Source organism: Sciurus carolinensis, chromosome 6 (assembly GCF_902686445.1).
Source record: "Sciurus carolinensis chromosome 6, mSciCar1.2, whole genome shotgun sequence".
Classification (NCBI taxonomy): Eukaryota; Metazoa; Chordata; class Mammalia; order Rodentia; family Sciuridae; genus Sciurus; species Sciurus carolinensis.
In genome coordinates, this window is record NC_062218.1 from 107,291,675 (window position 1) to 107,304,166 (window position 12,492).

General features: G+C 44.5%; 1 protein-coding gene across 6 annotated transcripts in view; it reads right to left on the minus strand.

The window, feature by feature from the left end:
- Il17b (interleukin 17B) overlaps positions 1-12,492 on the minus strand; it is a 42,868-nt gene that overhangs the window by 13,729 nt on the left and 16,647 nt on the right. For 2 of the 6 annotated variants that reach the window (XM_047555619.1, XM_047555620.1), the window contains exons 2-3: positions 8,226-8,403; positions 7,663-7,896 (exon numbers count right to left, since the gene is read on the minus strand). The exons of 2 other annotated variants lie outside the window; for them this stretch is intronic. The gene's annotated coding sequence lies outside the window, so the exon portion shown is untranslated. The remainder of the gene's footprint in view (positions 1-7,662; positions 7,897-8,225; positions 8,404-12,492) is intronic. 2 more of the 6 variants (XM_047555621.1, XM_047555623.1) reach the window with 2 other exon arrangements.

Sequence of the window (12,492 nt, forward strand, 5' to 3'; positions counted from 1 at the left end):
AAGCACATGTGGTGCAGCCATCTCCAGACAGGGCGACTGCAGGTCCTCATGTTCAACAGTTTTATTTCCACTAGTCATTTATGTATTATTTTTTATGCATTTTATCTCATGGGAGAGGCCCTCAGGGGTTGAAAACTGAGGCAGATGAAGAAGTATCTACCAAGCACTGTGGTGCACACTTGTAATGCCAGCAGCTCAGGAGGCTGAGGCAGGAGGATCATGAGTCCAAAGCCAGCCTCAGCCACTTAGAAAGGCCTGTAGCAATTCAGTAAGACCTGTCTCAAAATAAAATACAAAAAAGGGCTGGGGAGGTGGCTCAGTGATTAAGTACCCCTGGGTTCAATCCCCAATACCCTCCCCGCAAAAAGAGAAAAGAAAAGGAGTATCTATGCATTATTCCAACCCCAGACTAGATCTATGCAGTTCAAATTTCATCATCAGCTCCTTTTGAGAAGTCTAAAGAAGAAAGGTGGAATTTGGAAAAGAATCCTTGCTTGAGATAAAACTCAGTGGTAGACAAAGAAATCACCTGTAGAACGTCAGAGCCGGAAAAGCCCTTTCAAACAATGCCCAACATAAGTCCAGAGAGGGAAGGAGACATCACATAGCAATCCGGTGTGGAGCTGGGGTCAGAACCCACTTTCTTTACTTCCAGTCTTGGGGCTTTCTGTGAACCACCTGAGGGAGCCACATTCTCCCCCTTCAGGAGGAGGGGATCATCTTGGAATTACAGCTTGTCTTCATTTCACAGAATTGTACTCCAGTGGAGTTGTAAAGCTAAGAGCCTTATAAACATTACCTTATTAAGGCTTCTTGGAAACCCAAGGTCACAGCTCCTCTGGGTCATGGGACATAAGCTGAGCATCCAGTGAACAAACAGAGGGTAACGTTACATTTTTCACTTCGTTTAGGAAACCTGGCGTCTAATTATAGGATCTGTTTAACAGTCCTGGGTGGTTTGCAAAGACTTGGAGTGAGCCAGCTGTCCTGGGGAACGGCTGAGGAGGGTCAGGGAGATGTGGGCAGGGAGGGTGACTTTGCAGCACAGGGGAAGGACAGGAAAAGTCGGGGCCCAGAAGGGGTATTAAAATGATTTTTCCATAATTCCACTAACCAGGTTGCTCCCAGTTGGAAATAATCTCTAACAACTTCCCTCTGCTGGCATAACCCTTTCATACATGGGTAGCAAATGTCAATTTGTTCTAAGGCAAATAAGAACAATTTATAAGAACAATTTCTAAGAGAAATAATCATCATGGCCAGGTGTGGTGCTGCAAACCTGTCATCCCAGGGGCTTGGGAGGCTGAAGCAGATTTGCAAATTCAAGGCCAGCCTCAACAACTTAATGAAGCCCTAAGCAACTTAGCAAGACCCTGTCTCAAAATAAAAAAGACAAAGGACTTGGAGGGGGGTGTAGTTTGGTGGTAAAGCAACCCCGGGTTCAATCCTCAGTACCACCAAAAAAAAAAAAAAAAAAAACATTAAGAAAGAAGAGAAATAATTGTCATTTTATTCTCGTTGTACATGTCATATTGAATTCCCCCACATTAGCAGCCAAGATTAGTGACTCTCCCCTCATTGAGAAAAAGTGAGTGAGGGGCCTGGCTCCATCTTCATGTCCACCTATAATTAAGATCCTTGTTCAAGGAGGCAGGGGTGGGGACTGGAGCAGGGACGTGGGGTCCTCATGAAGGTGAAAGTTTCCCCGCCCCCTTGCAGCCAAGTTGTCATGCCTAGACGCTGAAGGTCCAGTCCATCTGCCACAAAGTCGCATCCCCATCCCTATTCAGGGTTCCATTGCAAGCTCAGCCCAGGTCTCCACCACTCAAGGAACCCCACACAGCCTTTGCAGTGTCCCAAGTCTACCAGCTCTCACAGCAGCTCCATCCCGCCCAAGTACCACGTGTACATCCGCGCACCCGCGCGCGCGCGCGCGCACACACACACACACATGCAGCCCCTAGTCCTGAGCACAGCCCTGCGATATCTATATTTTATTTATTTTTATGCGGCGCTAAGGATCGAACCTAGTGCCTCACACGTGGTAGGCAAGAGCTCTGCCACTGAGCTACAGCCCCAGCACAGCTCTGCACGTTCTTAAGGCTAAGTCAGTGGTTTCCAAAGTGGGGCTTCATTTGGGGCTTAGGAAAAATACAGGAACTTCAATTTTTACTTTTTTATCTTTTCTACTTTCTTTTTTACTGTTTTTTTATTTTTGTTAAAGGAATATATTATTATTATTATAGCACTCTATAGACTTTATAAATAACTCCTAATTTTAATGATTTATTTTTTAAATAGCATAAAATAAAAATATATTTAAATAAATTGTAGTTTGAGGACAGTGGTTTATGATCACAAAGGTTTGGGGTTCTTTGACCAGGATTTTAAACTCAAAGCCTCTTGCAAGTGAGTTAAGGGATAGGTATGGGAAGAACCTTTTCTTCACAGCATATCATTTGTATGTTTCTGATGGTGACAATGTACTGGTATTATCTATCAAAAAATAAATACTGTTTTAAAGTGTAACGTAATACCTAGTATGACGTGGATCATTTTTATTCTCTTTTGTTCTCTGGGAGCTGGGCCCGAAAGTCCTCACCTTCGTGAGCCAGCAAGGCCACTTAGAAGTAAATTAAATCCTGTTCCAAGACGAGACAGCCACAGCCTCTGTGTGTGTGTGTGTGTGTGTGTGTGTGTGTGTGCATGTGCCCTTCCCTTCCTCAGTAGCAGGGTACCCAACTCTTTTATTACACAAATGTGAAAACCAGCGGCCCAGTTTAACCTGTCACCCAATCACCCTCCAAGTAGTTCTGTATACAGACTTTGAGCTTTTGCCTGTGCAGTTTCCTTTGCTTTGAATGATCTTTCCTACTATTTTCCCTGAGTCCCTAATAACCTGCTTCCAAAAATCTTCCTAAGTCTAGGGATGTAGTTCAATGGTAGAATGCTTGCCTAAACCCTGGGATCCAACCCCAGGACCTACAGAAAAGAATTCCAGATCTCCCAGTAAGAAATGAGCTCTCAGTATGCCCCGTGCATCCCTGGAACATGATACAAATCCGTAACTGGCTTTCTACCCACTTGCTTTCTCTGATAAATGGCAGGAGCTTCCTGAGAGCAGAGACTTGGTCTTCATCTCAGGAGCACCTGGTCTCATTCAGTGCAAAGCCCAGAATAGTTGACCGTTTAAGACCTGAATAAATAAATGAGCAGATGCATGAGTGCATCAATTCCTCCCTCTTCTAAAGTCCTGCGTGCTTCACAGAGATCACATATCACGTAACAGTCTTCCTTGTAGCATAATTCTTCCTGGCACATTGGCAGATGACATCTTTCTTCCCCCCCTTTCTCTCTCCTCCTTCCTTTCTTCTTTCCTATCTTTCATTCTCCAGAATCCATTCTCAGAGGAGAAAGATTCCAGAAACACTGAGTCCCTAGATCCAGCCATGCCTGATGCTGCATCTTCCCAGGGATTTTACAATCACTTAGTCTAATGAATTTCCTTTTGATCTGAACCCAGGAAAATTAAGTTTCCATTCTCCTCTAAAAAAGAGGTTTGGTGTATTAACTTCTTCCCTTAATTGTTTCAGAAATGGTCTGACTTCCCTTTCTAATCACCATGATGCTGAGCATGGTGCTTTCTATACAGTAGATGCTCAGCCATATTTGTTTGAGAAAGAGCAGCATCTGGGTTCAGGGGCACACACCTGTAATCCCAGCTACTCAGAAGGCTGAGCCTGGAGGATCAACAGTTCCATCTGGACAACATAGAAAGATCCCATCTTAACAACAGAAAATGAGCAAAAGACAGTTCGCAGAGCAAACCCCATGCAGCATGATCCCTCCACTACTGTCCTTCAGGGCCCTGCCCAGACTCTGCCGGTGGGCAGGGAGTAATGACCCTGACGCTCATAGAGTATTGAGGATCCCAGACACATAACAAGTCAGTGGCACAGTGGTGTAGAGAGTGCGGCCTCTTGGTCCCGTTCCTTCTAAACCATCTAGCATCAAAACTGAGCACTGGGTTTCGGTTACGCAAAAGCACAACACTTGGGACACAGACAAGGGAAATGGGGGCAGTGGGAAACTGGTCATGGCTGGGAGAAGATGATTATTGTTTTGCTCTTTTGTTTTGATTTTTTGATTGTGTGTGTGTGTGTGCATGCACCAGAGATTGAAACCCAGCAGCATTTAACCACTGAGCCACGTTCCCTGGCTTTTTATTTTTCATTTTGAGACAGGATCTTGACGAGTTGCTTAGGGACATGCTAAATTGCTGAGGCTGACTTTGAACTTGCGATCCTCCTGCCTCAGCCTCCCAGGTCGCTGGGATTATAAATGTGTGCTGCCATACCAGCTGTTTTGATCATTCTTTCGGGGGAAGGAACTGGGGATGGAACGCAGGAGCACTCTTTCACTGAGCTACATCATCATTCCTTTTCATTTCCTTTTGAGACAGGGTTTGGCTAAATTGCCACAGATTGGCCTTAAATTTTCAATCTTCCTGCCTCAGCCTCCCAAGTAGCTGGGATTACAGACAAGTGACACCAGGCCCCACTAAAATGAATGCTTTAAAAATAATCTCAGGATGAGAAGAAGCTAATCCCAAGATAGCAAGAAATAATTGACAAATTTGGGTGGGATAGACATAATTTACAATTATGGCACCAGCCTCTAAGTATGGTAGTGACTGTAAATGCCTTGCTATCACAATGTGGTGAGCACATTGTGTGTGGTGGGACTTCCTGTCCATCTGATAGGTTTGATTCACCATCACCCCATCAGTTAATGATAGGACCAGGGCTCAAGTGCCCATCTCCTGGTTCCTGAAGACACTGCTATTTCTAGTACCCCAGGCTCATGTGCTCAGTGGTATGAAATTTTGCTGCCATATAATGACCAGGGTTGGGAAGGTGGGCAGAAGGTATTAGAGATAGAGTATTTGGCACAGCATCACACCAACCTGCCTCTAGAGTGGCTTCATTCTTCTTTACTGCAGATTCCTGTGTGCTAAAACTGGTTTCTGGCCAGACACTGTGGCACACACTTCTAATCCCAGCTACTCCAGAAGCTGAAGCCAAAGGATCACAAGTTCAAGGCCAGACTCAGAAAATTAACAAAATCCTGTCTCAGAATAGAAAACTAAAAGGGACTGGGGATATAGCTCAGGGATAAAGTGACCCCGTGTTGGATTGATCTCCCCGCCTAAAAACAAAATCTACAAACCCAGGATTCTGGACGAAGGTCATTTCCCTGCTTTCTCACTGCAGCTGCTACAAGAACAGCCACATGGGTTTGTCCACAGCAACACTCCATCACCACGTTCAGGCTGAATCGTGTCCATCTGCCCCCATAAATCCATATTTTGACATCCTAATCCCCAACACCTCAGAATTTTTCCTTATTTGGAAATAGGGTTTTTGCAGATGTAATTAGTTAGGGTGAAGTCATGTTAGAATAGAGTGAGTCCCTAATCCAATATGACTGTTTTCCTTATTAAAAGAGAGAAAGAGAGAGAGAGAGAGAAGGGAATTTGGAGACAAATGCACACAGGAGAATGCCAAATACACATGAAGGCAAAGGCTGGAGTGACGTGTCAACAAGTCAACAAGCAGGCACCAAGGACCACCTACACACCACGGAGAACCCGGGAAAGAGACCTGGCCAGCTTCCTTCTCACAGCCTTAGAAGGAGCCAGCCCTGCCAACTCTTTGACTTTGCACATCCAGCCTCCAGCACACTGAGACCATGCAGTCCTGTGTTGAAAGCCACCTCTGTGGTTCTTGTTATGCAGTCCTAGCTGACTAGTAGGACCCATCACTGACTCTGTGGTGTCAGGGAACAATGTGGCAGAGGCAGGAGTTCAGAATTGGTCAGAGTTCTCCAGAGAAAAGAACCAAAAGAATACAGAGAGGTATGTATTCTAGCTCATATGGTTATGGAGGTCAAGAAATCCCAAAATAAACTGGGATTACACATGCATAAACTGGGATTACACAGGCCTGTAATCCCAGCCACTGGGTGGTAGAGGCAGGAGGATCCTAAATTCAAGGCCAGCCTCAGCAATTTAGCAAGACCCTAAGCAACTGATGAGACCCTGTCTCGAAATAAAAAAATATAAAGGGCTGTGGATGTAACTCAGTGGTAAAGAACTCCTGGGTTTTAAAGAAAGAAAGAAAGAAAGGAGGGAGGGAGGGAGGGAGGGAGGGAGGGAGGGAGGGAGGGAGGAAGGAAGAAAAGAAAGGAAGGAAGGAAGGAAGGAAGGAAGGAAGGAAGGAAGGAAGGAAGGAAGAAAAGAAACAGAAAGAAAGGAAGGAAGGAAGGAAGAAAAGAAAGAGAAAGAAAGAAAGAAAGAAAGAAAGAAAGAAAGAAAGAAAGAAAGAAAAGAAAAGAAAAGAAAAGAAAAGAAAAGAAAAGAAAAGAAAAGAAAAGAAAAGAAATGAAAAGAAAAGAAAAGAAAAGAAAAGAAAAGAAAAGAAGGGAGGGAGGGAGGGAAAAGAAAGAAAAAAGAAATCCCACAAAATGCCATTTGAAAGCTGGTGACTCAGGAGGGCTGCCAGTGTGACTCAGTCCTCAGTCAAGTTCAAAGGCCTGAGAACCAAGGGAATTACTGGTAGAAGTCCTGGAGGCCAAAGATCAAGGTACCAGGACACCAATATCCAATATCTGAAGCCAGAGATGGATGTCCCAGGTCGAGAGCAGAGAGAATTTGCCCTTCCTTCACCTTTTTGTCCTATGAAGGCCTTCAATAGATTAGCTAATGTCCAACCACCCTGGTGCAGGTGGATCTTCTTTACTCAGTCTACTGACTGAAATGCCAATCTCTTCCAGAAACACCCTCACAGACACACAGGAAATTGTTTTAGTGGGTATCTGGGCATCCTTTCGTCCAATCAGGTTGACACATAAAACTAACCATCACACTATCTTTCTGATGGCAGAAAAGGAAGCTGCTGCCCCTGCCGAAGAGCTCTGCTGTGTTACCGCAGTCATGCTCAGGGATCCTGGCCAGAGCCCACTTCTTCAGCCTTCCCAGTTGTGTAAGCACCCAGTTCCCTGTAGCAATTCCTGTTCTGTTTAAGTGAGCAAGAATGATTTATGTCCTACATCTGGACCCTGCCTGGTACCACTTCATTGTACAGTGAATACTACATTGAATTTTCAGTTTTACACACTTGCTATACCTAAGTTCTAACCCAAAGTAAGTAAGTTAGCAAGGACTTGTTGAATGCCTTTTCTTTTCTTTTCTTTTTTTTTTTTTTTTCCTACCAGGGATTTGGTCACTGAGCCACATCCCCAGTCCTATTTTCACTTATTTAGAGACAGGGTCTCACTGAGTTGCTTAGTGCCTCGCTTTTGCTGAGGCTGGCTTTGAACTTGTGATCCTCCTGCCTCAGCCTCCAGAGCAGCTGGGATTACAGGCGTGTGCCACCATGCCCAGCTGTTGAATGCCTTTTGAAAAGTGATAATTGTTCTTTCCTAATAGTGAAAAACCATGGAAATCAAGAAAACAACCAAATATAGAAAACTACAAGGAACTAAACCCAAATCACCCAAATTCCCACCACCCAGAGACAACCTCTGTTCTTATTTTGTTGAACGTTCACATACTCCAAATGGTACATTTTGACACATTTTTGCAACTACACGCACACTCACACATAACTGGGATGTTGCTTGCAACCATTCAGGGTGCGGTAAGTGTGGTCCAGTTGGCTGTGAGGATTCGAATATCCAAGCCCCTTGTGCTGGTGACAGTCGGAAGTTGGAAAGGTGGCCCAGCTGCCAGCTCCAAGGTTCTTACCACCTCTCTCTGACACGCAGGCGTCCCCTAGTCCTTAAGGTTGTCTTAGGTGAGTACAGTGTCCAGTCCCACCTGGACCTATATTCATTCTGTGGGGGAAAGACAGACATGAATGACAGAGCATAAGCTGATAAGCTGATTTCAATGAGTAATTTCCCCGGTTGTGGGTCAAGTTCACAACTCCACAGTGCAGGGGTAGAAGCCCACATCCCCCCTTAGCAGGGAAGCCTCCAGGTCAACCATCAGGTCCTTCAGTGCAGGCCTTCCCCAGTGCCCGCCAGCAACCTGTGCCAGGCTGTGTCAGGGATTTGGAAGGACTGTGCTATGCCATTGTTCCCTCCACCTCCGCAACCATTCTTCCCTGGTGAGCAATGCAAGAGGTTTGTCGCATCCTTCCCAGGACAATGGGGCAACTCACCCTCCCCTGCTGTTCCCAGAGAAACTACCCTGGACATTCCACAGCGACTCTCTGTCCTGGCCTGTCTGCAGTAGACACCTCCAGCGGGGCCCCTGCCAGACACACTCCCTGCCACCCGGTACAGGCACACACATTGTTTTACTTCAGTGGAATCACACCATGCATCTTCTGTGCCATGCTTTAAAAAAAAAAAAACAAACTTTAGTGGTATGTTGTGGACAGCTTTCCATGGCATATGGCATGACATTTTTTGAGAAATTGGTTTGATCACAAGGCAAACAATTGTAAGATTTTTTTTTTTTTTTTTTTTTTTTTTTTTTTTTTTGCAGTATAGGAGACACCCAGGGTATCTCACATATACAAGGAAAGCACTGAGCTACATCCCCAGTTCTCTGTTTTCTTGTTTTTTGTTTTTGTTTTTGTTTTGGGGTTTGATACCAGGGACATCCCCAGTCATTTTTATATTTTGAGACAGGGCCTCAGTAAGTTGCTTAGGGCCTCACGAGGCTGATTGTAAGCTCACAACCTCCTGAGCCGCTGATATTACAGGTGTGAGCCACAACATCCTGTACTATCTCCAGTTCTATTATTTAAAACAGTGTCTCATGTAGTTGTCCAGGCCAGCCTTGAACTTGTGCTCCTCCTGCCTCAGCCTCCTGAGTTGTTGGGATTATAGGCATTCCCCACCATGCCTGGCAATTATCAGAATTTCATCAGTAATTGTCTATGAGCTTACCTCCCAGATTCAAACTCTCAACAAAAGTTTTGTGCTCATTGAAAAGAATATATGGAACTTAATTTTGAACTCAAGGGTCATGGCCCTGTCCAATACATAACTGTTTCCAAGCTAGTGACCACCAACCTGTCTTTTGGACAGAACCGGTATGAAGTGAGCACTGGGGGCAAGGGACAGGTTGGGGATGGGGAGTGTATAGGGTCTCAGAGCTAGAAGGGACTTGCTAAATTGTCATCCAGCCTCTGCTTGTAATTCTCCAGTGACAGGGAACTCACCACTTTACCAAGACAGTCACTAGCCCACTTCATCCTTGGACGTCTCCACTGATTTAGTCTTTCCTCTGTAGATCTAGACTCCTTCTCCTGAAGGTTCCAACTGTACCAATCGGTACACCTCTGAGGACACAGAACCTACCAGGTCAAAGGGACTCTCATCCTCAGCTGCTAGCAGGAGTGGCCCTTGCTCCACTCCCAGGAGCCTAGTCATGTGTGCTGAGTCAGAGGCTGTCAACCCGTCTCTCCTGGGAGTGCAGAGATGTCACGGTTGCTTCTCCACAGTACAGAAAGAAGTCACTTCACACAGAGATTCACAGACGTAGGTGCTCAGAGCTCCCAAGACATGGTATGGGCAGGAAAGACACAACTTCCAAAATATTGGAGATGAATTTATGGAGATGGAGTCATGAATGGCTGCCATTTAGCTATACTTCTGTGGGGACGCCTCTCTTCTGTCCCCAAGTCTCTTCAATTCCTTGTTATGGCCTCTCACAATGGACTTTCTGTAAGCAAGCCTGTTGACTCACAGGTGGAGTTGACTCAAGAGCTCAGCCAAGTCTCTGAAAGAGCTCTTGGGTTTTTGACGTGGTGGGTTTCTCTATAATTCAAACTGGGAGTTTTGCTTTTCTATCAAATAATCCTTGATTTTTTAAGTTATTTTAATTTTTTAATTCTTATTTTTGATTCATTGTACACAAATGGGGTACAACTTTCATTTTTCTGGTTTTACATGAAGTAGAGTCACACCATTTGTGTAATCATACATGTACATGGTGTAATGATGCTTGTCTCATTCTATTATCTTTCCTTCCCCCCACCCTCTCCCCAGCCCTCATTTTCCTCTGCACAATCCATCCTTCCTCCATTCTTGCCTTACCCATCCCCCCATTATATATCATCATCCGCTTATCAGAGAAATCATTTGGCCTTTAGTTTTTTGAGATTGGCTTATCTCACTTAGCATAATATTCTCCAACTCTATTCATTTACCTGAAAATGCCATAATTTTGTTCTTCTTTATGGCTGAATAATATTCTATTGTGTATATATACCAGTTTCTTTATCCATTCACCTACTGAAGGGCATCTAGGTTGCTTCCACAATCTAGCTAATGTGAATTGAGCTGCTATAAACATTGATGTGGCTGTGTCACTGTAGTATGCTGATTTTAAGTCCTTTGGGTATAGGCCAAAGAGTAGGATAGCTGGGTCAAATGGTGGTTCCATTCCAAGTTTTCTAAGGAATCTCCATACTTCTTTCCAGAGTGGCTACACTAATTTGCAACCCCACCAGTAATGTATGAGTGTACCTTTTTCCCCACATCCTCATCAACACCTATTGTTGCTTGTATTCTTGATAACAGACATTCTAATTGGGGTGAGATGGAATCTTAGGGTAGTTTTGATTTGCATTTCTCTTATTACTAGAGATGTTGAGCATTTTTTCATATATCTGTTGATTGCTTATAGATCTTCTTCTGTGAAGTGTCTGCTCATTTCCTTAGCCCACTTATTGATTGGGTTATTTGTATTCTTGGTGTAAAGTTTTTTTAGTTCTTTATAAATTCTGGAGATTAGTGCTCTATCTGAAGTGCATGTGGCAAAGATTTTCTCCCACTCTGTAGGCTATCTCTTCACATTGTTGATTGTGTCCTTTGCTGAGAAAAAGCCTTTTAGTTTGAATCTATCCCATTTGAAAGAGAAATTAGGAAAATTACCCCATTCACAATAGCCTCAAAAAAAAAAAAAAAAAAGAAAATACTTGGGAATCAATCTAGCAAGAGGTGAAAGACCTCTACAATGAAAACTACAGATCATTAAAGAAAGAAATTAAAGAAAACCTTAAAAGATGGAAAAAGCTCCCATGTTCTTGGATAGGCAGAATTAATATTGTCAAAATAGCCATACTACCAAAAGCACTATACAAATTCAATGCAATTCCAATTAAAATCCCAATGATGCACTTTATAGAAATAGAGAAAGCAATCATGAAATTCATTTGGAAGAATAAGAGACCCAGAATAGCCAAAACATTCTTAGCAAGAAGAGTGAAGCAGGAGGCATCACAATGCCAGACCTTAAACTCTACTACAGAGCAATAGTAACAAAAACGACATGGTATTGGCAACAAAATAGACAGGCAGACCAATGGTACAGAATAGAGGACACAGAGACAAACCCACATAAATACAGTCACCTCATACTAGACAAATGTGCCAAAAACATACAATGGAGAAAAGATAGCCTCTTCAAAAAATGGTGCTGGGAAAACTGGAAATCCATATGTTGTAAAATGAAATTAAACCTTTAACTCTCACCCTGTACAAAACTCAACTCAAAATGAATCAAGGACCTAGGAGTTAGACCAGAGACCCTGCACCTAATAGAAGAAAAAGTAGGCCTGAATCTTCGTCATGTCGGCTCAGGATCAGACTTCCTTGACAAGACTCATAAAGCACAAGAAATAAAAACAGAAATCAATCCTTGATATTTATACAGCAGCGTAACTCAAGTTTCACAGTCTCCTGAGGATTTTCCAGGATGGTTCTGTTGGACTGGCTTTACTTTTACTCTGGGCTCTCCTGGTGGCTCAGCTGTCATGCAGGGGAGGGGAGTGGGTGTTCTGAGTCCTCCCTGCCCCCCACCTCTCACTGGTCCCAGGGTTGCGCACAAGGATGGAATCCATCCTCATGGACAGGAAGGAAGGGGATGACATTAATGGCGAGTCTGCTGTGTGTCAGGCTCCTGTACTGTGACTCTTAAAAATGTCCAAGGCTGGTTGAGCAGTTGCCCTGAAGGAGGCCCCAGACTAAACCCTCACAGCCTCATCTCACCTCCCCTTTAGCAGCAGATCTGGGAGGCGGGCACCCGGGTCCGCTCCATTCTACAAGAAGGAAAGTGAGCTTCATAGACATTAGCTCACAAGAGAACCTTCCCGAGGCCCCTGGGAAATGGGGAGCAGAGGGGTGGAGCTGAGCCCAGGTTGACTCCTGGAGTCCTGCTCAGGCCACCACCAGGACAGCAGTGCGGACCCTGGCAGTGGTGATGCAGCAAGGCAGATGTTTTTATTCTCATTTACAGAGCAGGAAGGTGACACCCAGAGTGCCACCATTAGACAACTTTGCCCAGACCTCACAGTTAAGGAGCCACAAAGGCAGAAGCGAGAGCAAGCCTGCCAGCGCTGGGGAGCTCCTCCCTCTAGAGAGACGAAGGGAGCGGGTAAGGAATACTGTTTTCCTCCTAGCACACTGGGAGTC